This window comes from Zeugodacus cucurbitae, chromosome 4 (assembly GCF_028554725.1).
Source record: "Zeugodacus cucurbitae isolate PBARC_wt_2022May chromosome 4, idZeuCucr1.2, whole genome shotgun sequence".
NCBI classification, from domain to species: Eukaryota; Metazoa; Arthropoda; class Insecta; order Diptera; family Tephritidae; genus Zeugodacus; species Zeugodacus cucurbitae.
Genome location: NC_071669.1, coordinates 19,551,816 through 19,577,498, shown reverse-complemented (window position 1 = coordinate 19,577,498; position 25,683 = coordinate 19,551,816). Strand labels below are relative to the sequence as shown.

General features: G+C 32.4%; 1 protein-coding gene across 10 annotated transcripts in view; it reads left to right on the top strand.

Moving 5' to 3' along the window:
• The first annotated feature begins 7,134 nt into the window (after positions 1–7,134).
• LOC105216464 (putative uncharacterized transposon-derived protein F52C9.6) overlaps positions 7,135–25,683 on the top strand; it is a 147,449-nt gene continuing 128,900 nt past the window's right edge. For 3 of the 10 annotated variants that reach the window (XM_011190971.3, XM_054230068.1, XM_054230069.1), the window contains exons 1-2: positions 7,205–7,578; positions 9,495–10,299. The gene's annotated coding sequence lies outside the window, so the exon portion shown is untranslated. Of the gene's footprint in view, positions 7,579–9,474; positions 10,300–25,683 lie in introns of all 10 variants that reach the window. The other 7 variants (XM_054230075.1, XM_054230074.1, XM_029042462.2 and 4 more) reach the window with 7 other exon arrangements.

Genomic DNA, 25,683 nt, shown 5'->3' with positions numbered 1-25,683 from the left:
TGTGATATATGCATCCATGCAAACAACTCAATGCGCATAATTTGAACAATTTGTCACAAAAACTTTGCGAAAATGGCATTTGTAGCCACTAAAAGCGGTCGGACGTACACAAAACGCGAGAGAGAGTTCCAAGGGAGAAGGGTGGTTTTTGGTATTTTTTTGCGTAATACGATTAATATCAAATAATTAATTTTAATAATGAATGAGTGTGTAATTAATCGTTTGAGATGCGGCGTTTAGCCAGCACAACAACAGCAAAACAAACGCGAAATGTGAGAGCAACGCAGAAGGGCAAGTATCAATGGGCAGAAATTCTCATATAACCAGTTAGTCAGCGGCCAACGCCACTGACAGCGGCACAATGCAAATTATTCACGTGCCATAATCCTTTCAAGCCTGTTACATTGATTCAGCAGTAGGGTGAAACAAAAAAGAGCAACTTTTTGGTTCGACAAGTTTGTGTTACTGGCAATGAAGCCGAAAGGTGTAGAGCCTACATATGTATTGGTTCGCCCTTTAGTTAGCATTTTGTTGTTGTTAAAATTATTTGAAATAAGAGTGCTTTGACTCATGCGCTTCCCTGTGTAGATCAGTAGGTATTTTAAAACCCGCAAAGCTTCTTGTATTAAAGATTATATTTTTTTTGTAAACATTATTATATTTTTAAAGTGAAAATAATACCTTGAAAGAAGATTTTAAAAGAAGGAAAAGTACAACGTAAGGTCTATTGTTTAATATTTTATTATTTCGATGAGCTCAGAGAAGCTTTAGGAACCAACTGTTTTATGACAATAAAAATAATATAATTTATTTTTCCCCTTTTCAAAGACTGTTGCAGCGTTTTTCAAGCGGAAGTGGCTGCTATTAAGGCAAAGGTGGATATATTGCTTCGGAGCGTAGTAGAGATGTGACGATCCACTCTGATGGTAGAACAGATATATCAGAGATACCATCCTTGATTTCGCTGACTATGCGCTCAAGACTGGTTAAGGAATGCTTATCTTCACTATGTGGTGTATAGTGACATCGCTTTACTTTCAATTAGACTGGTATGGGTTCCTCGCCACTGCGGAATCACGAGAAATTTTAAGACCGATGAACTTGCAAAGTCAGGTACATCTTTCACACTAATAGTTGCATGGAAACTAACAGGAGCACCGTGATCCTATTGTGGTTTACTACTGGACAGGTGGGCCTCGGCTGAGCTGGGTGAGCGCGATCTGTCACTAGCAATTGCGCAGTCACCAGATCCTTCGGGTCTATGGTGAATCGCAGGAGGTCTACCGAGCTCTTCGTCCTCAGTAAAGTTTACCTCTCCATAGTTGTAGGAGTTATAACTGGCCATTACCCCACGGGATCCACGCTGTAAGGTTAAAAATTTTACCGGATGCAAGCTCTGCCTTTGCGAGATCAAGAAAAATATTTACCGGATCGGATTTTTCAAACAACCGGGAGAAATAGCTGATATGGAAGTGAAAAATTTCTGCAGATTTGTAGCAGGTTCAGAGCGATTCTGTTTCCCGAAATTTTCTACCTTTCGCTGTTGTATAGTAAAGAGATCTACAACTTAAATTATTTTAAGATATTTCGTCTAAGGTCCTGTGACATTAGTTTTGTTCCTTACTGGTCGCTCCTATAATTGAGAAAATCATACTCAAATAGTGATAGTTTTATACTTTTTAGGGGGAAATATTGTCAAGTCTATCTTCTACATCAGGGTAAGCAGAAACAGAACTTCTTTAATTAGTAACGGTCTTCAATCCCCCTACAAACCATTATTACTGATAAGTTTGGCTCCAAACTTTCCTCAAACTCTTAAAACATTAAACGTGTCTACGACAAACATTTTTTAATAAATCCCCCAAAGTTTTCAAAAAAATTACAATAACAAATATTTATAAAAGAAGCCTTTGTTTGCTCAGAGTTTCCTATCGGTTATGATATCTTTTTTCTGTTTACTCATTCACAATGAATATAAATATCCACTAAGCAGGCCATCCATCAAATCCGCATCACAATTATTTTATTTGCTAATAAATTTCTAATAACACGTACATAAACGCGTGTAATCAAAATAATCAACAGAAGCAGGAAAACATTCACATTTGACAGATGCAACAACAAAGGGATAACGCGCGGAAGATGCATTGGAGACACACACTCGCTCACATACATACATACAAACATAATTATGACTGACTACGAGGGCGGGTGCAGGAAGAGTGAGTACAGTAGCGCGGAGTTTGCACTTAAAAAGTTGTACATCTGTGTATGAGTTCTCCGCTTGTATGAACCGCACCGTATATGCCTGCAGCGCGAAAACAAGAAAAACACATTTTCGGCACTTCATCACTATTCTGCTCATACAATTATGACTTAATTCATGCCTAATGGGCGCATTATGAGTGAATATTTTCGAAAGATTAACAAGCGACAATAAATGGGTGGTGTACAATAGTGTATGTGAAAGAAATCGTCGGTATGGCTGCTAGTGCTGTTTCGCTACACTGGTTAAGAGAGTAGCGTAGACACAAGTGGCTCACGAAAATGTGTGATTTTTCTCCCGGACTTTGGTTTTGGTCTTTGGTGAGCAGTGTTTAGTCCAAATATTCACGAAAGTTGAGAATATTTTCTGCTGATAACCGGAATCAAACGATACACCTTGAATCAAAACTCCATTTATAAGGCTTCATCGAAAATCAGACAAATCTTTTGTTAAGAGAATCTTTTTTAGATGGGTATATGTACTTTTCATTTATGAATGGGAAGATCTCGATGTGGTTTTAATCTACTATATTTGTTAAAAATGTTAAACTCATTCATTTTATAACAGAAACTTGAAACAGAACAGAAAATGTCGAGCCAAAGTAATCAAACGCTTCATGAACTTATTGCTTAAATCGGGATTCCCTCTGGTCATGAATCATACATACAATCGGACTTGATATAAAGCCTCTAAAAGTATTCAAATTTGAAGCTTATGGATAAGGAAACTCAACGAGAGATATATTTCTAGTTCTGCTCAATATGCGGCATATTTCTTAATTCTATGGAACAAAAGGTTTGAAGTCCAAATTAGACCGAATAAATAAATTATAGAGATATTGAATTAGACCAAGAACGAGGAGGTAATTGAAGCTAAAAGACATTTCCATATGAATTTATTCGTGGACCGTCCAGAAGTTAAATGCATATTAATCGCCTTTAATTTCCTAGAATATTGGTCTCCAAAGCTATGATCTGATCTGTATAGATATGATAGTCTGATACCACCTATCGGATATATATTTTTGTTATAATTCCTTTCTCCAATATAGATCTAGAATATATCCGAAATCGGAACATACATAAGTACGATTTTATGTAATATATAGAGGCTCCTGACCCCTAGCGCGAAAATGTTCAAACTTGAGAAGCCAACTGTAGATTAATAAATAGGTCTATCTACTACCTGATTATATTAATCAAAAGGAATATGTTTGGACTTGGCTTAAGAGGCTTTGAAATACATTTTACTTGTATGTTAAGAGTACTAAGCTGTAACTGAAGTTCCAAGTTTACTCTGAAATCATTAGATTTTGATGAACTTCAAAAGAATCTTCTTCGTTCCAAAATTGTAAACCCGAAGATCAACTGGCTGACCTAACATATCAAAAGCGATTTGTTGTTCTAGAGAGAAACCAATATCGGTCGACAATCTGGTATTCCGAATGATATAGAGTCAATAGGAATATGAAGAGTTCTGTTCTAAATACATACACATTTCTAGTTGAATAACTTTGTATAGCACTAAAAATACCACTCCACCTCAGTGTAGCTGAGTGCGCTTCGAACTACTCTAGTGGAAAAATTGGGGATGAAAGTATGCTGCTGCCATTGCTAGAGGCACGATTAATGGGGAAATTGTAAAGCAGTGAAGGGAACACGGAATCACGCATATGTTGACAAAAAAGAAATCATAGAAAGTGATGAGGGGATAGAATAAAAAATATATGAAATAAATGCAATGCAAGTGGAAATATGCTTATGCATGCGTGCAGCGTGCACATGAATACATGCAGATGGATATGTGAACTTAATGCGACATATTTTCATATAAAGCGCCGCGCTGCATTCGAAATTATGCGCAGGCAATTACACGCGAAAATCAACGTTCAGCGAGCAAAGAAAGACGTCAAAAGCAAATGTGAGCTGAAAGGGAAAATCAATGGAGGCATATGAAAAACGCTTGGAGAAGCACAAAAACAAATACAAATCTGTTATGCAGCGCCTACTGAAAGTAAAATCCAAAGGCGCAAAGCCAAGCCGACAATGAGGATTTCCCTCAAAGATGAAAAGTGTGTGTATGGTGTGATGTTGGGCGCCTGGTGACAATCAGCTGACTGCTTGGTGGCAGCAAGAGGGTGGTGTGTGCTGAGGGTGTTGGCTGGCTTTCGAGTGACTACTGAGCTATAAACATTGCGTGTAAAGTGCGTTGCAATAGCCGAGAGGCAGAATGCCACTCAACAACCAACAACTACACAAAAAGCAACAACAAAACAAATATCATTTCTAAGCACAGCAGAAGCAGACTACTCAACTCAACCAACAGTGGCGAATGAGTGACAATCTAAAGCTGCAGCTGCCTCACAACAATGGGAAAACCACAGCAAGCAACTTCCAACAACAACAATTTTAGCGAAAATGTTTGAGAGCGCCCACCGAGTGTTTGTAAACAAAACTATGAAGCACACACACTCTCGCACCCAAACGACTGACCATTTGTCCATCGCTTGCGACCTCTTGCGGAAAAGCTGTGCAACCATAGAGAGCATGCAACGGGAAATGCAATTGAGTTGGCGAAGTTGTGAGAGTAGGGTGTTTATGGGAGCGGAAATTGTTGAATTCGCGAAATGGGCGTGAAAAGCGCTTTAGAGAGCATGAGAGAAGCTAGCAAAATCAAAGTAAACTCGAGTAAATTTGTGAGAGAAATACTGGCACAGCACAAAGAATGCAAATGAAAGCAAATGAACTGTGCTTGAGTCAAATTACTTTACATGCCCTCGAGTAATTAATTAATGGAGGGCGATTTTTTACTAAAGAAACGGTTCTGTATTTATTTTCTACGCTATTCTGATTCGGTGGCAGGTCTTTCATAATGTTTAATAAAGTCTACTTTAGGAGAGGACACAATATATGATTTAGTCTGTCTTTCAGGTGTATAAAAGAGGAAGTTTTATATGTTTTTTTACCAATAGTCTTAAGACATATAAGAGCTCAAGTTGAGCTCAATAGGCCTTACTCAAATATTCATTAATATTCTTCAACAGTTTCTCAAACTACAGAATTATAGCGGTTGGATAAGAAAAAACTTTGAGGAAACTTTACTCCTTCATTACTCAAGTTTTTGTTACGACTATTTAAAGTTTTTTTATTGAAAATTTGATCCTCACAATTTGTTACTAAGCTCAAGTTTACAATCTTATTTATTTATGCATTAACCCATTGTTCTTTCAGTTGATATCAAGATAAAACTTTTGGGGATATTTTGGATTCTCAACCTTGTCTCTAATCGCTATCTAATATGGCTTTAGAAACATATATTTCCTTTAATCCAAATCCTTAGAAGTCAAATAGAGCATACAGAATATTGACTTGAGAATACCCCATATTCTTAAAACCCTTAAACCAGCTTGTGTCTTATAAATCTCACAAATCTTTAAGCACAAAGAAATAATGTCATGAGAAATCAATTCGAGGGAAATTATATACATATGTTAAATAATGGAGAGCAATCGGACTATGATTTGAGATGTATGTCAAGAACTATAAATTCCTCATAAATCAAAGGAAACATATTTTCGATGTTTTGCCTCGTAGTCCAGGTAAATACAATGGCAATACAAATCAACCGGAAACAAAGACAATCCAAAAAGGATACAGAAAATGCTCAACTATTATCAATCCAATAGATTATCAATGTTGTTTGCTGTGAATTCGTCTAAGTATCAGAAACGTATCTCGGTTTATTCATACGGTATACATCTACTTCCCGGCAGGCAGGCCTAAGTTCATTTTTTCTTGTAATCAAAATTTTTTTGAGTTGGGATCTCTGAAATCTACTTAAGTTGGACAAGTTAATACACGCCACTTCAGATCAGATCAAGTACATATATCTTGCACGAACTCTCAAAAGTCGACATTTTAAATAGAGAAACATCAGAGGAAAGCTAGATTAGTTCCAAAAAAGATAAGATGATTCTCGAAAACGGGGAAATATCTTACTACCTTTAATGCCTTCTCAAATATTTAATTCATTAATTATTCCAGAATAATTTTGGACCTGTCATAGCAAGAGAAGATTAGCGAATATCGAGAATTATATTTAATTTTTTGGATCAAAGCGTGCTTTATTCTTGAAGTCTATTATATATATTCATTGAAAAATAATATTTCAACCTATTTCTCAATAACATTAGAACATTCTGATGCAGAAATCTTATATCCACATGAGTATGTATGTACTGTACAATTCTTTCCACTGTTATAATCTCATTTTACAGGAAAAACCACATTAACAACCGCTTTAATTAACCCATATCTAATCAACCAGCTTCTAACGTATCTTAATCGTTAGACGCTGCAATAAAAACTTCCAGCAATGATAGCCGCTAGTTAATAGCTTTCGCCGCCCAATCAATCCACATTGCATTCTTTATCAATGGAATCACAGACAACGCTAACACACACTAACACTCGTAATGATAAGCCAGAAACAGTTAGTTGCATTGCTGAGAGAGCGCATTAGCGACCCACTATTTAGCGAAGTTTCGCACCAAAGTTGCTCGCACGCGCTCCCGAAGTGCGACAAGTTTGAATGCTACGCGGCAGAGTCAAAACTTTAGTCACTCTCTATCTCTCTCAGAGGCGCGCTCTCTCTCTCCCTCACAGCCAAGTTCAACTCCCGCTGAGTAACTGCACTTCGTGGCGCAACAGCTCCCATTGCTAACAAACACACATACACAAACGAAGATGTTTGTGCGCGCCGCCAATTGGCAAAAGTCTCGCTGGCAATCTTTGCGCTCGTGAAAATTTAGCTTTGCCTACCGCCGGTGCTCGTGCTCTTCTTATCATCTCACGATTGTGTTCCTGCTGCTGCTGCTGTCACTGGTGCTGCCGCCACGATGATTCTCCGCAATTTGCACCGATGGCAATAGCGACGAGTGTGCCATGGCATAGCACGCGGACGGACAGACACGCATTGGCAGCGCTGACGCTGGCAGTTGAGCGGTGTACGTGAACGTGAGTGGACGTTATTGCCACGCCGATTTGGAATCGTTTAATCGTGCATTCGAGCAGATACAAAACGTATCGGCGGCGACCGTGTTTAGTTTCTCGTGTGTGTGACGACGACGACGAAACGGCCGTCGTAACGTGTATAGTAAAGTGTGCGCAAACATACATACATACAGCGAAGTGAATTTGTGAGTGAGTGAGTCAGTCAGTGTGTGTATGGTAGATTGGTGGTTTTCATGCTCATAATTCGAGGGTGAAAAGCGAAAAACTTGTTTCAAATATAATTGCCGACGAACGGAAGAGGTAGTAAGAACGACGCTGGTGCATAACACACACACAAAAACACAAATACAAACACATATTTATGTAATTCCATGCGTGCCTGCGTGCGTTTGTGCGTCAAAGCGGTACGCTAGCCAACAGCAATAACAACAAACACATGTGTTGCTATAAAAATTATATAAAACAATAACAACAAACACACAAACAAGCCAAACAGCAATACGTAACATTACGTGCGTGTGTGTTTTTTCTTGCTTTCTGCTTTTCTATTTCTCTTTGTGTTACTGTGCCGGGCCGGTTCCGCAGAACGCACGTTTGTTTTACGGTGTCTATTAGCGCCGCTCGCCGCTGCTTTCCGCTGCCACCGCATAGCAAACGCTCAGCTGTTCCACTGCTTTTGCGAGCGCTTGTTTGTTTGTGTCTTTGTTGTTTGGCCAATTGGTGCTTGAAAACGGGGCGTAGACCCGCTATGCCAAATTATTTTGCACATCTATGAGATACATAGGCAAATTTTTGCAATATACTAAATTTATTATCTAAAAGAATTTCTGTGCGAATATTTTATAAAAGAAGTACTAAAATATATTTTTTGTTGAAGATATTTATTAGCCAAATACATACAGAAAATACGATTAATATTTAATATAGATTAATAGAATTTAACTTTTTTAAATATTAAAAATAAATTTAAAATTTCAGCTCAGAAAAAAACTATTTTTATTATCATAATTTTTGTAAAATTTATATTAGGAGAATAGTCAGTCAAATTCTCATCAAATAAAAAAAAAATAAAATCACAATAATATTTGGGAATGATTACAAACCAGACTTCAAATAATATAAATAAAATCAAAAAAATTGAAAATCTTTTAGTATTATTCTAAAAGTATTATTATTTTTTTAATAAGTATTTGTAGTTAAGCTCTTAATGTGTTTCATGTAATTTTTTATATAAAATAAAATTTAAAAAATTTGAAATTGAAATTATTTTTACAAAGATGCAATCACTTTTTTTTTATAAATTAGCCAAAAATTATGAAAATGTTTACTTAAAAATATTCTAAAAGTTAATGAGCCAAAATTATTATTCAATAGGCATTTTCAAAAAAAGTTAGTTTCGACTGTATATAAATATTATCTGACCAAAATAAAAAAAACTATGAATATTAAACCAAATTAACCAACAAACATGTCAAGAAGTTTTTAAAAATATTATTAATAATTTAATAAAACAATAACAATAAATAAATAACAAATAAATAATGTATATTTTCAAAAACATAGTACATATGTATATCTGAAATTTATAAAATACAATACAAAATTTGCTTTGGAAGAAAGTAAATAAATAAATAACAATAATAATTATAAAATTTAGAATAATAATAATATAAAACAATTTATTATTTAAATTTTCTTAAATTAGAAACCTAAATTATTTTTAATATACGCCGATAAGCAAAAAACAATTAATAATTATAAAACAAATGTTAAAAACAAAAAAACAATATAATGATTATTAAAAATATTTTTATTTATTTTCATTTTTGATTTTTATTTATTTTTGCTTTATAAGAAATTTGCTAAGAATTCATTATTTTATAAAAAAATAATTATTAATATTTTATAACAAAAAACTAAAAATAATACTAAATAAATAAACAAAAATTAAATATTTGCAAAAAATAAACAAGCCAACAGTCAATGAAAAATATTTTATGCAAATAAAACGAATTTAAATAACTTCATTAGCGCAGCAGCGCACTCAATTAGCATGACTAGCGATACCGGTTTCGCGTTACCAAACACGCACACAAGCATGCAAATACATAGTCAAATACACGCCACAACGCCAGCCATTGACGCGTGTTAGCGCTCGCATATGCTTCTAACAAGCGCGCAATTAATAAAAACAAGTTTTCGCCTTTCATTCACAGAATTTTCTTTCCATTCACTTGTGACTGCCGAACAAATTGCAACAAAATCGACAAATTCGCCAAACAATTTTATGCCAAACGCGTCTGTTGCACGTGTAAGCGCAGGGCGGCAAGAAATCAAATTACAACAAAAAAGCAGCAGAAAAAACGTACAACAAAAACAACGCTCATGCAAACTTGATGGCGCGCTAAAGAAATAGCAGCAGAAAAAAATAAAAACAAAAAAATTTGAAGTGAAGTTTCTTTAACAAAAACGCGCGTTACACGAGTCAGCGAAGCGTTGTTGTTGCTATTTGTTTTTGAAATTTTTTTCTGGCGCAGTGTGTGTGCGCTTTCTTCGCAACTACGGTGCAGCCAACATCATTAAAAAGTTTGCCATTCAAAAGTAAAAACAACAGCAAAACATTACAACAACAAAAAATAAATAACAACAACAACAAGAAGTTGTGGCTGCGTACAACAAGCACCCTTCGAATAGGCCTCAAACAACACGCGCCGTCAGTCGAGCGCATTGCGGCTCTAGAGAAAAACCGGCCGCTAACAGCACAGCACAAACACACCCACACCTATACATATGTAAAAAGGGTGCTACATTCATACATACCCTGGCTAGGGTTGAAAAAAATCCGCACAAGTCTGCTGCATTGTATATTCATTTCACTGCGTCCGCACCCACTCGTGCGAAATCATCGAAAACGGCATCCCTCTAACCACCTATACAACAACAGCTGTTGCGTTGCTGTTGTATTTGTACGTGCTATCATCCGACCAACGCTGGCCTGACTGCATTTTGTGGATAATTAGTGTAAGTTTTAATGAGCTTTTTTCCATACTTTTACTCGTACAGCAGCAAGTAATATAATTTTGCTTATCTCATGACCCCGTCCACACCGAAAAAAGAAATAGAAAAACAACACCAACAACCCCCAGCTAACACTGCTTATTTGCTGCCATGAATTTTTACGTGAATTTAGCAGTGTTCTGCTAGTTATCTCCCGACTACTGACGTTTATTTATTATCACTTTTACTCTACAAACACACACACCACTCACACATACAGGCGCACGTAGCAGATTTGAAACTTTGCATTCGCATCATTGCACTGCGTAAATAAAATAATTTTGTATTTTTAATTAGCAAAGTTTCGAGATTTGCAGTTAAAATGTTGTTGTTGTTTTTGTTTTTCTATTTTCGTTTTCCATTTTTCTCTATTCCACCTCTCCACTTTCGGCTGTCATTCGTCTGCCTATCTAGTCTATTTGTGATGTTTTTCTACAATTTTGCGCTGTTTACATTTGCTATTTGCGAGCGTGTAGCTCAAGGTTAGCACATGCCGGCAGCCTAACAAATACAACAACAACAATAGCAATAAAAGCTCTTTATTAAATTGCAAAGCGTATTTTTTGGCGTGTAAAGGTGATGAACTTTGGCGCTTTATTATTGTTTTTGTGAAATGTGAAATTAAAACAAAATTCAGAAAAAAACACATTAAATTAGATTTACGTTGCTTTTATTGCTATTGTTGTTGTTGTCGTTGTGTGGTGGTAGCTGATAAAGTGCTGTGTATAGATGTTTTTGAATTTATTGTGGCAATTTACAGCGTTTTTAATTAATTTGTGGCACTTTCTTCTTTCACTTTTGTTTTCTTATAAGTTGTTATTTTTGTTGTAATTGTAACCGTATAAAAAGTTTACCATATAGTTTAGCAGAATTCTACTGGAGCGGAAGTCCTGATTCGAATAATAATCAGAATCCGCTTTAGTAATTTGGAGATGACTGCTGTAGGAAAGATATTAAGATATTTTTTCAACCACATGGACCAATCCTATGATTATATTTACAAGTCTCTTAAACCATATAGGGCTCTACATATGTAGTCGTATATCTGCTCTGATGGTTCATTAGTGTACTGTCTTCTAATTGTCTTTGCTATATTTGAATGAATCCGATTGGATTTCACTTGAAGACTAGCACCATTAAAAAGCCTGATATGCCTAATTCTGTGAATAACTTAACCATCACAAAACTAATGGATATGGTTTCTATCAGAAATTCGGAAATCCTTGCGGCCTTCATTTAAAAGATAATTCATTTCACTTGGAGCTCATTTAAAGCGACAATTGATTTACAGCTATCAATCTTATGGTAAAAGCTTTTAAGGATTTTTAAACGAATAGTATTAAAATTAAGTCGACTTACTGGTTGAAACTTTAGTTGCTCTAAGTTCTATAATGCTGAAATAATTATGAGTTGTAAGTCTTTCATAAAGAACAACTCATAGACTCAGTCACTACGCTATTACGATTCCATAAAAAATACAAGCTTTAAACCTCAGCAACAATGTCTGTCTAATACTCTTATACCCTTCCTACTCTTGGAGAAAACATAACATAAAATACGTCGTACATAGGTTAATCTAAATCTGAAAGGAACCAAGTAAGAATACATATTGGGAACTTCTCTGACTCCTAACTACTGTACGATTGGATTATTGTACAAAAAGCGGAAGATATCTGGGTTGAGTTTCAGCAAATGTCGCAGAGCTTTAAGAACTTTCTTATTCGATGTTCTTCCAACTTAGCACTTTTATTCACGTTGATTTCATTTTCCGAAAAATTATGTTATCTTATAGACTTGTAAATAACAAATGACCAGGCATAATTCTTATAAGTTAATATATAGCTTATAATATCAGAAGTGTTCGTTTCACATTTCGCTATGTAGTGTTGCTATGCTCTTTTATATACAATAATTTCACAATAAGAATCTCTCTTTCTCTCTCTTCTACATATTTAATGTAGCATAACCGGTAGCTATTATACTCTTTAGTTAAACTACTGTATTTTATTGGCACCACTTGCTTGTTCGATTCACCACTCTCTAAGGCTAGACAAGTCGAATCGCTTTATTTCAGTGCAGGAAATTTCGAAATAAACTTTTAGAATGAGTTGGATATAGTTTACATATGATTATTTAAGATTTGAAAATAAGATTAGGTCTGATTAACGATTATAGTTTGTGCTCTCTCTACATAGTTGTAGAACTTATGTTAAGATTGCCACATGTTGTAAGAAATTTGTGGCATGAATGGATATTCTTGGTTATGTTCTGTCAAGCTTCCAAGTCATTCTTGCATGACCGCCAATAGTTATTTTCTTCTCTTTTCAAGTTTATGTGTTTCTTGTATCCACATTCTTATTGGGAATCTAAAACCTTATAAGTCCACTAGACTCCAGCGAACATTGACTCAATAATTACTACAATTTTAAAGCTTTCATAATCATATACACAGCAAAGCAAATCAAATGCGGCTATAAAATTGCGAAATCATCACTCGAGCACACCGTAAAACCGCTTGAAGTCCACTCAATACTATGAAAACTGTTTACACTAACATAATTTCTTTATTTAGCTTGCACAAATATTGACTTAGCTTTGCGGTTTGAAAATAACTTCCTTCAACAAATGTAATAAATCCCATGTATGTCTAATAGCCAGCTGCATTTATGAACTCATTTCACCTCAGGAACTCAGCTAAGTGCGCCGTAATTCTAAATAAAGCACAAAAAACAACAAAAACAAAGAGTAAAAAAAAATAATTGTAAACAAACATTAATGTTGAGTATTAACAAAAAGCCAAAGTGTTGCTCAATGCATTCGATTGTGTTGGGTCGAGTGTTGTATGGGTGTGTGTCGAAGAAATTATCTTATCAACACTGTGCTCATTTTTCAACGGCTCTTATCAAGAAAATCAATTTAACGATAAGCAAAGTACGCATAGAGACACAAATACATATATAATTTTTAATACTTTCACATATAGACTTTAAAAAGTGTGTGGCGCAAAGGTGTTGCATGAGTAATACGAAATTTCTTGCGAAGCCACAGATTATTAGTCAATGAACGCCATAAAGAAAATTAATTTTGTTTGTTGTTTTTATTGTTGGCTGTTTACTCACCTATAATTATTACTAACGGTACTTGCCAGGGCGGTAGCTATATACAAACGTATTGCAGAATTATAGATATTTTTGTTTATTTACTTAAGTGTGGTTATAAAATATGTGTAAATATAATTAATTTATTGGAAAAATATTGAATAACCTATGGAGGAAGCTTAGCAGTGTAATGAACTTTTATAATCATACATTGTAGGCGGTTGGAAACCTTAGAAAAGTGAGGCACAACCAGATATTTTATTGAATGTGTAGCTTTTGTGAGCTATTATTAGATACTAGATGATTCATACTAGAGTGATACTTAAATGTACAAAGAAAATATTTCAATACATTTTTTCAACCTCAAACTATAAATTGTTACTGCTGTAGTAGAAGATATAGTACGAAATCGCTCTATAATCTGTTATCAGTTTATTAAACTTGGATTCATCCTTTAAACCCTTCATTAGCACATAAACTCTTCTAGAAACAGGGTCAAACAGTATATGTATTTCACCTTTCTGAAGCAGTGGTTATTCTGATTCTTATTTTAATAGCTTATAATAGGTCTCTAACTAGACGAAAAATGTGAGACAGCTTTTCGGTTTTAGTTGCTATATTTGAATTTTTTTTAATCTTCATAGAGAAAAGGCCAAACTTTGACTTCTACCCTAACCACTCACCCACCCTGAATCCTTTTCAATCGAATCTCAAATTTATGTGAAACATTCTTGACTGTAGTTTAACCTACTCATTGGGTGAGGCGGAAAACAATTTTCATTCTTTGAGCAGCTTTATTTTCTATAGTAAAGTGAATCAGAAAATATTTATTATTCTTAAGTGTAAATTATTTCGAGGAAAATCTAATTTTATTTCTTATATAATAAAAGATTTCAACAAATAGCTTCCCTAAGTTAATAAATCATAGTATTTTTCATTTTTGCACCCTCTATATAACATACAAGCCACAGTATACACACCTAGAAGAATGCTTTTGCCAAATCCTTTCGTCTATCGCAGTCCTAATCTGTATAATATTCACGTTATATTAGTATAATTGTATAATATTTGATACCTTAGTCATCTTAGTCATATCTCTATCTTGTCGTACTCATTTCCGCTTATTTATTGAATAATAAAGAAACAATTGTTTGGATGGTCACATAGTAGCCACAATAGATAAATAGTATGAAGTCATCAAATATATATATATATAAATTAGGTATAACATTAAAATAATAATAGAGCACAGTAAAGAAATTATTTGTATGCCAATTTTATAATATTGGGAACGTTTGAACCGATAGCGGCCTAATAAATTCATCGAAAAGTAATTACCAATAAAACACTACTACTCTACAAGCTTCTCTCGATTATTAGATTATCTTTAAAGTCGGCAATTTACATTATTTTTTGTGGCCCAAGAACTAAACCTCAAACTAAGTAAAGTCTTTAAGTGTACTTTATAGTGGTCTCCAGCTGCTTTATTCGTTATGTCTTCAACTCTCTTATAGTATTCTGACCACGGCAGGTAGTGTCAAACTAAACAGCTGCTTGAAATGTCACTTGTGCGGTTTTTACGAGCACGAGGAGCAAGAGAAAAATCGCTTACTCAACTGAAAGCTGTCAGAGTGAGAGCTGTTTAGAACATAGTAGCTCAGATGTTTATTTCATATAAAACCACAAATTAGCTTATTTAGATATTCATGCTGCTGCTCATGTACGTAGCGTCACGCCTCAGACAACTTTAAAAAGCGTGAATATTTTGAATTTCTTATGCAAAACTTCTAAGTGCTGCGCTATATATAAATACATATGTGCTTGTGTTTGTATATATGCAACTGTATGTACTTCTATCTTTGTCTTTATCTCTTAACAAAGAACAATTTTTAGCTTATAATTTACTTTCTGTTTATTTACATTTTGTGGTGTTACAAAACATTAAACATTTATGCGCCAACTAACCTTGAGCAAGAAGTCATATGCCTAAGCGCATGCAAAGCTAAACACCCTCACACTCCATACGAATATAAGTGTGTATGTGTGTACTTATCTTGTTTACTTAGCGTAATTATCAACAGCATCAGCGCTATCATCAACGCTAAAGTATGACCACAAAAATTTTTTTGAAAAAAAAAGAAACAACAAAACACACAAAAAAGCGCAACATTAACAAACCAGCACATTAGCAGCATTTTTACACTTCATCTCGCAGCTGCGTCAGCGCCTCAGTAGCAGCTCCTCTGACCGACCTCAGCTAGAGGTGTCGCAGTGGAGCCTCGCATTTCCGCGTTTCATATTATTTGTAACTATTGTTTGTAGCATGAGTGCCACCTACGACAACAACAACAATAGAAACAACATTAAGCCAACAACCACAATAACAATAAGCCACACCGCGCAACGCAACGCAACAAAGTTTCGAATGTATTTGGCATTTTTAATTGCCGCCACCACTTAGCTAATGTAATTTATGTTACATCTTTAGCTATTCTAAAAGCTTTAAGTAGCTAGCATAACAAAACTTTGTTTATATTTGCTTAACATTGTACTTGAAGTTGCAGCGCGCTCGCCTATGTACATATGTATGTATGTGTGTGTAGAATTATGTAAATTTGTATGTGGAAGCAAAACGTGCGGCAAAACTAATACAGTAATTATATACTAGCGGTATTTAGCTACATTTATGTTATATTTGTTGTTGCCACAAAGTATCTAGCGATGTTGGCGCGCTGACATTCTCTACTTGCTGAGCGTTAGCGCCTTTTCGCTGGCTGCTAGAACCGCCACTGTCTCGATTTTGGCATTTGTTTATTTCTCTAAGCAAAGTAAATGATATTTTAAATAAAAATAACAAAAAACGAACGCAGTATCGTCTACTTGTCGCTCATAATGACTCCAAATAGATACATTTGTTCTGCTTCGAATCAAGCAACAGCTAAAGTGGAGGAAAAGAACACTTGCATAAGTCACTTGGCTGTTGCTTAAGTATATGCATGTATTTGAGTGTGTATGTTTGTATGTATGTATATATGTATAATTTATTTATCTGCCATTAAACGTCTGTGGCATTTACTCACTCCACATGCTAGCATGGCACGACATTGACTGAGATACAAAGACGCATACATACATACAACTAAACCTTCACATAAATAAAACTGTGAAAAAGTTTTTCTCTTTAAAGTCATAAATTAATACGGCATGTTTAAAATTTACACCCGCTACAATGCAAATGTTTACATGCATCCATATACATATACATACATATATACATATGTATGTATATACAAACTTATATATACAAACATTTCTTTATTTGTCAGTTTGTATGCCTTTATGATCTATGGCAGTTGCGTAAATTTTCATGTAAACATGCTAGATTCGCAATGTTACAATAAACATATATACATATATACATACATATGTATATGCATATAATATATATTTGTTGGCCATAATGCACAATTGCTCGCATGCAAAAATTTATTTGTTTTATAGCATGTTGGCATAAAATATGCCCTTGTTGCCAAAGTTTTGGGAGAACTTGGAATTGATATGTTAAATATACACACACATACATATATATTTATATGTACATATAACAAAATTTATGCTCCATTTCTGCCTTTGTGGTTTTTATTGTTTGTGGCGCATAAAACTGTCGCGCAAAAAGTAAATTTCTTTGTTGCTTGCGGTTTTTAAATAACTATTTTCTAAATTGGTTCTAGGAACAAATATGTACATACATACATACATATATATAAACATGTATATATACAAGTGTCAAAAATTAATATATTTTCCCTTAAATATACTGTAATTAATGTATGTATTAATAACAAAAAAACAGTAAAAATATTTTTTTTTAATTATAAAAAATAACTAGAATAAAATATATTATACAACATATAAAAATAAATTTAAAATAAAATAATAAAAAAAAACCGGTCCAAAAATAAAAAAGAATATTATTTAGTATTTTAATAATAAAAAATAATCAAATTTTCTTCCAAAATACAGTTGAACTTCCCCAAATCGAATCACTATAATCCACAAAAAAAACTTCGAGCGAGAGAGACTTTCGAGTTATGGGAGGAAATTTATATGAAATTTGTCTTCTAACTGTATATATTTTAACACTCCTTTTTGGTATTTTCTACATCCCAAATTAAGGTAGTATACTTTATGTAAGCCCTCTTCGATTCGCCTCTTCTATACTCGCTTTGAGTCGGCTCAGTTCGCTTACTAACCTTTTCATACCTGAAAATAGTGCCTTCAACCGTCTGCAATGTTATCTCCATTTGTTTATGCCGGTTTGTTTGAGTTATACCAGATGTTTGTTCGACTCGCTACTCTCCAAAGATTTTTTAGAACAATGATATAAAACATGTTCCAAGTCAAGTAATCTCGGTTATCTGAGATATTTTTCCCAAAGGCTATCTCAACTTCTCTAATAAAATTTCTTAACAGCGAGATGGTAAAATTTGAATAAAACAAAAAGAAAATCCTTCAAGAGTTCAACATATTAGTTATGGGTACTACCCATAATAATATCTATGTGTGTTTTACCTATGTGTATACATACTCTTTATTATCTCGAGTGTCTCGATAGCAATAATCAGGTCCTATAAGGACGTTATGACTTATAACAGCTTACGGGAAGATGGGTGACAGTTGTACCGCGACTATTGAGTATAGTGAGAGGCCTTAACCAACGAACAACCACAGTAAGGCGCTTCAATGGTCTGCCACAGTGGGATTTAAAATATATCTTGATAATGGTCGAAATATCTCTTCTCTTAGGATCCCTGAAACCTATTCGGTGATACTAAAATAACAACAAATTGGATTGATGTTTATCATATACTACTTGAATCAAGGTACTAAGATTTTTTTATTATAAAAAAAGCACTTATCGAAGAAACAATTAAAGATTATCAGCTGTCGACATCAATGCCAGAATTCGAAGAATGGCTCGATGTTTCTTTTAATTTTTATATAAAAAGCTCCTTGGACATCTGAAGCAATTTTCAATTCTTCGCAATAAGAGACAAAGAAAATTCCACACTAATTTTCGATTATTAAAAATATATGTACAGGCACATCTGTATACAAACATATAAAATTTATATATATGTATGGATATATGAATGTATATCTGTGTATGCATAAGAACAACTAATTGCCATATAATAGACGCAGTTCTTTTTTTCTAATATTAATCTGTCGTCTAGTTATTTGCATATAACCTTCGCCTCTCTAAGCGCATATATTTTCCCACCGCCTTTAATGTTGATGTACAAAAATCAATATAATTATAATGTTGTATGCACGTATATATGTATGCACTTATTATAATCACATACAACTTGACTTCAAACGTGATTTTTCAAGTTTTTCAACTAATCTACTGTACACGCCCGTAAAAACAACAAAAAAGAGCTGAAAAAATAGTTGAAAAAGTGGAAAACACAACAACACGTTGTAAGAAATTAAAAAATTATCAATACAAGTGACGCCAAGCCGAAGCTGAGCTGAATATACGCGCACACGTAGCGTACTTGACACTGTCACAAATAACCTACAAAAAGCATTTAACGATTAGAAGGCGAATAATGTGGAATTTATGATGAGGTACATAACTATTTATTATATAAGTATCCGTTTTGTTTTGTATGGGCATGTTGTTTTTGGCTATAAATGAGCATTTAAATGAGATTGAGATTGTGGTGGGAAAAAATAATAAACAAATATAAAAATATAAAAAAGAAATTAAAAATGAATTAAAAAAATTTTATTTGAAAATTAAAATTATGAAGTTAAATTATAAAAAATATAACAAAAATATTATTCTTCGAAAATTATTAATTAACAACAAAAAATTGAAAATAATTTTTTTTGGAATCTTCACGAAAATTATTTAAAAAATTAAAAAAAAAACAAAACGAAAACAAAAAAAAAAAACATTAAAAATAAAAAAAATACTAAAATTTAAAAATAATAATAATAAATGATAAAAAAATTAACAAAAATATATTTCAATAATTAGCTAAAATTAATATTATATAAAACAAAACATTAGGTAAATAAAAAAAATATTAAAAATGCAAAAAAATATTTGAATTTAGCTAATTTGTTAAAATAATATAAATAAATATATATTAAAGAAATAAGAAATATTAAATTTTATTGAAATAATTAGAAAAGTGAAATCAATAATCAAAAAATTTCCAAAAAAAAAAACAAAAACTGATAAAAATATATAAAAATTATTTTAAAAATAATAAATGTAAAAAAATATATATTTTTGACAAATCCATTTAAAATAATTAAAAAGAAATAATAGAATTCAATTAAAATCCTTAACTCATTTTAATTCTCAACTCGTAATTACTTGTATAATTGTTGTTTATTTCACCTACGACCAGTAATAATTGAGTTATTAAAATAAACCTACATAAAAACTTACTTTAATATTTATATATGAGCTGATAAATATGCAGCGTGGCAAGTGATTGCACTAAAGTGCGCATGAAATCGCTGCGTCATTTACAAGCGTTATGACTTTTTTATTAAGACATTTACATGTATTTATAAGTGTATGTATGTCTGTATATAAATGAATTATTGTAAAGACATGCCTCACTAATAAATGCGATCGCTCATTGTACTATAAAAGAATACAAGAATACATTACAGTCATACATATTTACATACCTGTTTGTTGGCATTGTAATAAAGTGTGAATATACATAACTCAACGCTATTCGAAATGAATTAAAAAATTCTTGGGCACTCAGCTACAAGCATTCCACAAGATACACAGAAACATACAAACATACAAGCATTACAAGTATTGCACTGCCACCTGCGCACACGTAGTAAGTATTTCAATTACCACGTAAAATTACTGCGGATCAACGCTGCATTTTAAGTAGCCACGATGCCAAGCACAAAGTAAAAGTGGGCAACAACAATAAAAAGTACAACAACAAAGGCGCAGCAAAAAATCATATACGTATACTTAATGTTAATGTCAGCGTTGTTGTTTTGCAGCAATATTGTTGTTGTTGTAGCTGGTAGTGCATTTGCACTTACTGATTTGCATACAAACACACACACCCACACACTTACAAGCGTTTTACTATAAAAGAAGTTTATTTGACATTAGTTTAATATATGCGCGGGTGTGCGCGCAATCTCTTTGTGTTTGTTGCTGTTGTTGTTATTTTCACTTCATTTATTATGTAGTTTGATTCTTCTGACATGCTCAGCAAATATGCAGAGTCAAACAGACAATGTGGCGACGCGACTTGATTGTACGCTCGTGGGTGTTGTTGCTATATTTTTTTATGGTGTAACAACTTGTGTTCATTTTTTAGAATTTGTTCTGCAGATATTGCTTATTATTTACTTAAAATATTTCAAAAAAGTTTAGAAAAAATATTTTACAAAAGTTTCAAAATATTTTCGAAAAAAGATTTAAAAAATATTTGAAAAGAGTTTTGAAATTATTTATGAAAAAATAAAAAAAAAGAAATTTAGAAAAAAATAAAAATTGAATTTAATTATATTATTTATTATTAATTTCAATCAATTATAAAAAAAATAAAAATACTTTTAAAAGTATTTGAAAAAACTAAAAAAAAAATAATGTGAAACAAAATTAAAAGAAAATTAATTACTTCAAGAAATATTTAAAAAAAATTCTAAAAATTAGTGCTTCCTTTTAAAGTTGTTTGTTGTTGTTGAAAGTGAATTTAAAACAAAAACTAAAAACATCATACTGAAGGCACATTTTATTTTTTCTCATTTCTAAAAATACAATTTAATAATTTTTCAAAATTTCAAACTACATATATTTATTAAAAATTTCTTCTATTTAAACATTTTGCTATAGTTGGCAACACTGTTCCACAATATTCACAAAGCCAATATTGCTCAAAAATCTCCCAACTTTTAACGAAATTATTGTATTTGTTATAATAGAGATTTTTTTTACTAATTTACGAGTTGGCAACTCTGGGCAAATACTTTTTTCTGAAGCTTTATTTATTTTTACAAATCTTTCTATTTGACCAATTTTTTCACATTTGTATGCTTTTAATTTTATAGACATATATATTCTCGAAGTTGTTGAAAACCCTATTCTAAAACATTCCTGCTTAAAGGTTGTTCAAAACAATTACTTTCTGTCGATATTGAAGTGTTTTAGTTGAACATCTGTTTGTATAATTTTTTTGTAAACATTAAATACTTAAATGGTGGCAACTCTCTCAAAAATATTTTTTTTTAACAATTCTTAAATACATTTCTAAAACACCCTCCATTTTCTATCTTCGCTTTTTGCGTATTTCATATTGAAATACATTTTTTCTTCAGTTTTGAGCTATCCGAGTACGATGCTTTGTAGCCCAAAAGTTGATTATTTCCTTTCTTTCGAACAAATTAACTGTTAATTATTGTTGAAAAAATTTTGACGTACACGCATGCTTTGAAAGTTATTATTATATACTTATGTATACCATATAATTACAGTTATTATCAATATATCACATTGTTTTGTATGAAATTAGAAAAAATTGCATGTTAAGCTTTTGTAGGCTTATGTTTTTCATAATTTTACTTTTTATTTTGTTTTTGTTGTAGAAAACGGTAACAGCAGTCACGCAATTTTCCCCTCAAGTCATTAATCGTGCACCAGAGAGACTATAGGTAACCAAATGTCAAAGGTCTAAAGGAAAAAATAAATAAATGATTTATAAATAAAAAATAACAACAAAGATATATATTATAAGCTGAAAATAAAAAGATAGAACGATAGATAATTATAACAATACAAAGCTATTAACTGTAGGACAAACAAAAGTATTATAGTTGTTTTTGTAGTTACATTGAATATTCATATGTAGGTACAAGGCATTTTTACAGTTTAAAAATATATTTATATGCCTTATTTAATATTTAATATGGAAATTATTATACTTATATGTGAAGAAATATATATTTTACTTACATATATCTGTGTATAAAGACATACAAATCTATAAATATATACGAACAATAAGCTCCACTGTATCTCTAGCTTCCATTCAATATTCTAATTCCAACTCAATATCGTTGTTGCTGTTGTTTTTATTTGAGTTGTCGTCTTACAGGAATAGAAAAATAAATTTCATGTCTCAATTCCCCAAACATAAAATTGGGTTATCAGTCGACAAACGACCTTTACAAACAATATCAAAAAGCTGACTTTCGCCCGCTCCGCACTCTCTCTCACTATCTACCCAATCCCAGCCGACACACAGTGGCGCCACTAAATAACAGTGCTTTTCCTTCGTTGAACGACAGTTTACTCTTTCATTTGTTTAGTTGTTAGTTACTTGTGCCACTATACTACCTCAACTCTCCCCATTTCTCCACTACTCTCTCCGTTCGTGGAAGGCAAAATGACTTGGACACTGCTCATAAAATATTTATAATATTTGTGTATTCCAATGTTGGTCGGCAAAAGCTTACGTACATAGCCATAGTTTCGTATCCTTACCGGCTTGTATTTGTTGTCTTTTGCTTTTCGGTTGCCTACTTTTAGGCTGTTAGCATGCCTTTGCTGAGAAATTTCTCTGTCCAACCGCCTAAATGTATACCTCTGCATGCTTTGCTTCAGTTTATTGAAATATTTTAAAAGAATTTAATTATAACGTGCCTAGTTGACTTACAGTTTGCATACTGTGTCAGTAGTTGCTGTGGTTGTTTTTGTTCCCCAGCTCAAACTCGAATTTCATACCTTTTCCTCATGAATTCTCTACTTATTTGCTTTGTGGTTTTGCTAAGTTGGCTTAGAAAGTTATTCAAATTATCTGCTATCAATTTGGCATTTCTCTTCAAACAATTTTTAATTAGTGGTCAGATTTGAGGACAAACAGCCGTCAGTTGACTGTGGGCGTTTGCATGTTGATAGTATACTTTTCGGCTTGCTGTGGAATAAAGACGGCTGGTGGGCCTATTGGGGACTTCCATTGATATGTTTGTGAATATTTTATGAGAAAAATAATTAAAATAATACAATGGTAGAAATAAATATGATTTCAATGGTATTTAGTTCACTGTAGCTTCATGCATATTTAATGGGTTCGGATGTGGTACTTTTAGGACATTTTTCCATTCCAAATGTGGTTCGATTTTTATAATAAAATCATTGTTTAAGGATATGTTGTTATGAATACGAAATAATGTTGTGCGACTCATTTCGAAATACTCAAGGAAATAGTTTTTTCTTCTTCAGTCAAAGTATCTGAACAGATTTGAAAACATGTAAAAAACAACAATCACCAATAAAAGTGAAATTAATTAAACAATTTACCAGCCAATTAAACTCACTGGAGTGAAAGCTATTATCAAAAATGAAAACAAATAATTAATATTGTCACTAAATAGAAGTAGAGACAATTAATGCATTGTGGTATTAGCTAATGAATTTAATAATACATTCAGACTCAATCTAAGACTATGGTCAAATGAAACCTTAGTTGGCAATTAATAAAATTAGTTGTTAACTTACGAAATCACAATTAACTAATTGTCAATTAGTTCTTGATTGACAGTAAATTATTTGCAAATTAGGAATATCAAATATAAATATACGAAATCCAAATTAACTGATTGTTAATTGTACCTTAATTTGCAGTCAATTAAACGTCAATTAAGAAAATTTATTGTAAACATTAGAAGCCGCAATTAACTAATTGTCAATTCGGGCCTAATTGTCAATCATTTGAGCTAAATTTTGCATGAAACGCTCTGAAATACATGAAATCAATGAATAAAGTAAAGTATATCAAAAAGGTAAAAAAACTGATAAAAAATAATCTTAATCAAAAACTTAAGCGGCTTAGCTCTAAGATAACCTTTTGGTAATCTTTTTCGTTTTTGCTTACAAAATAAAAAATATTTATACGATAATAAGATATTAATTGCGAGAGTTAAACTGAGTGTGCGTGAATAGAAAATACAATGACTCAATTTATAGTTTGATTGCCAAAGGAAAGCTAAACTCAAATAAAACTTCCCTGAAGATATTTACGGTATTATTAAGAAAAACGAGAGAGACCTTGTTAAAGTTCTATACATATTTGCTTGATTTCAGCAGTTTGTTCGATTTCTCGAATCGACGACAGGTGATATTCCAAAAAAGTTGGTTGGCAAAGCCGAAACATTCTCACAAAAAGTATTTTCAACTCTTTCATTTAATATCGATTTTAGTTCTCTGCAAATGACATATGTACATATTTTGCTGTCAATTAAAAAAATCTTGGTAAATCACCATGTCTACTGAACTTCATATATCCACATGTAGGCCTACATAAGTCATACGCAAACTAAATACACATTCAATAGTATTTTTGTGGTAAAATATTCGGTGCTTTTCAAATTTTAGATTTTTTGTTTGTTTTTATTTTTATTTTATTATTTCCTTCTCTTGGCTGCAAACAATTTTTAGTTTTCAATAAAGCTCGTAAATTTTCGTAAAACCTGTACGCATTGCCGTCGTGCTGTCTATGCTGCCATGAAGAACGTGTGTTTGTATATATATTCAAATGTACGTTATCTGCTAAATTTATAAATGTTTCTATGCAGCCAGCCATATTGATCGTAAAAGCCCACCTTAACTCCATTCTACATTTTGTCGCTCAGCTTGTACTGTTTAGTCGCTTGCTTTGTCCATAATTTATTTGATATTTATTATTTTAGCATATATTTTAAACCGGTTTGCTCTGCGTCTTTCGCTTTTATTCTGACATTCAAATTTGAATTTAAATGAGTTTTTTGTTATTATTTTTCTGAACATTTTATTTATATTTATGTGCTTCGATTTATTTTTGGTATTTGTATTTAAATTGATAAAAATAAAACGCATTGTTCTCTTATCTGTTATAAATCTTGACGCATTTATAGAACTTTTTAATTAGAAAAAAATATATTTTTGGATTTTATACAAATTTAAGCTGTATAATTTATGCAATATTTTATTTAATTTTCAAATTTATGTTGTCATATTTATTTATTTTATTTTTTATTTATTTTTGCCAAATTGTAATAACCAATCTTACATTTAAATCAGTTGAAAAACATTAATTTTTTTATTTTTTGCTTTTGAAAATACCATTAATGTTCCAAATTAGCCTTTTAATTTCATACAACATATTTGTGCGCCTGAAATTAAATTTGAACTTTCATTAAAAGCCCT